Here is a 1795-nt window from a genome sequence, read left to right as displayed (position 1 = left end):
GATTGATTTTGTGTTAATATTGAAGTTTTCTAGTTTTTGCTAAATAGAAGTTTAATTTTCAGTTTTAATTATTTTAGTTTAATTTTTGTTTGCTTATGATCTCACGCTCCTTTTCTTTCCTTTGTAGTTTATGCGAAAAGCAAGAAATCATCCTATGGTTCCCATTGATCCAGAGATTGAAAGAACAACGAGAAGACTTATCAAAGAGAGAAGGGAAAGAGAGGCGAGAATCATTAAGATGGCTGAAAACAGAACCTTGAGGGAGTTTTCACTTTCACAAGTTGATGGGTGTAGTCCGAGCATAACGAGACCGTCTATTGAGGCAAATAACTTTAAAATAAAGCCGGCTATAATCTAGATGATTCAACAATCAGTACAATTTGGGGGTGATCCAAAAGATGATCCTAATCTGCACATAGTCAGCTTCTTGGAAATCTGTGTCACATTCAAGCACAACAGGGTGACAGATGATGCTATTAGGCAAAATGATGGCTAATGTCATTACCTGTTGGAACTATCATGACATGGAATGATCTAGCACAGAAGTTCCTTTACAAGTATTACCCACAGCTCTTTCGACAAAGATGAGAAATGATATCACCTCATTTGTACAAGGTGACCATGAATCATTATATGAAGCATGGGAGAGATTCAAGGAAATGTTAAGGAAGTGTCCATACCATTGTTTGCATGTTTGGATGCAAGTCCAAACATTCTATTTGGGTTTGCTACCAAATGTTTGAACAATGGTAGATGCAGCAGCTGGGGGAGCTTTACAGAACGAGACACCGGTGGAAGCTCAAGAGTTACTTAAAGTTTTAGTGAGTAACAACTACCAAAGACTGGATGAGAGAATAGTGCCTAAGAAGTCCATGGGTATTCATGAAGTTGATGCTTACACAGCCATTTCAGCCCAACTTGCTGCACTTCAGAAACAAATAGGAGCTAGGCATGTTAATTCTATTCAGACACCTCAAGTAACTTGTGATTTTTGTGCAGGTAACCATGCAAGCATTGACTGCCAAGTGGAAACACCTTTGTCTCCTCCTCCTCATCATCAGAGCAAATCAACTATTTGGCTAAGAATCAGAGACAGCAGAACAATCCAATCTCTAACACCTACAATCCTGGTTGGAGAAATCACCCAAACTTGTCCTGGGGCAATCAAAACAATCAATTAGATCAAAGGACAATGCCAAACCATCAACTAGGGGTGAATTTTCAACCAGTTGAACAAAAAGTGTCAAAATTAGAAGACATGTTTGGGAAATTCATGAACCACTGGTTTTATGAATGAAATGTGGTCAAATTTCAGAAATCAAGGAGTGTCTATTCGAAACTTGGAGGTGCAATTAGGTCAAATTTAAAAAAAATTGAATGAGAGAGCTCAAGGTTCTTTACCAAGTAACACAGTGACAAATCCATGTGAACAAGCAAATGCCATAACTTTAAGATGTGGAATAATCTTAGAAGAAGTTGAACCAAAAGGGAAGGATGAGAACCCGCCCAAGAAGAATGAAGAATCAGAGAAAGAAGTTGATGAAAAGATCATTGTTGAAGAGAAGCCAACAAGTCCAAGAAAAGAAGAACCAATGAAGGAGAAGATGCCAAGGACAAGGAAGGAAAAATTTCCATTTCCTGAAATACCGCCAGAGTTGGCCCACCACACTCCTCCAGTTCCTTTCCCTCAGAGATTAAGGAAGCAAAATCAGGATAAGTAGTTTATTAAATTTCTTGATGTTTTCAAAAAACTACATATTAACATTCCTTTTGTAGATGCCTTGCAGTAGATGCC

At 38.2% G+C, this 1795-nt stretch overlaps 1 non-coding gene across 1 annotated transcript; it reads right to left on the bottom strand.

Annotated features, from left to right (window-relative positions):
• Positions 1–581: 581 nt before the first annotated feature.
• On the bottom strand, positions 582–688 carry LOC116119920. The gene has a single exon (XR_004126469.1). It is a non-coding gene; the product is annotated as a small nucleolar RNA R71 (small nucleolar RNA).
• Between the last annotated feature and the right edge of the window lie 1107 nt (positions 689–1795).

Source organism: Pistacia vera, unplaced genomic scaffold (assembly GCF_008641045.1).
Source record: "Pistacia vera cultivar Batoury unplaced genomic scaffold, PisVer_v2 Contig910, whole genome shotgun sequence".
NCBI lineage: Eukaryota > Viridiplantae > Streptophyta > Magnoliopsida > Sapindales > Anacardiaceae > Pistacia > Pistacia vera.
This window is presented reverse-complemented; position numbering and strand designations above follow the sequence as displayed.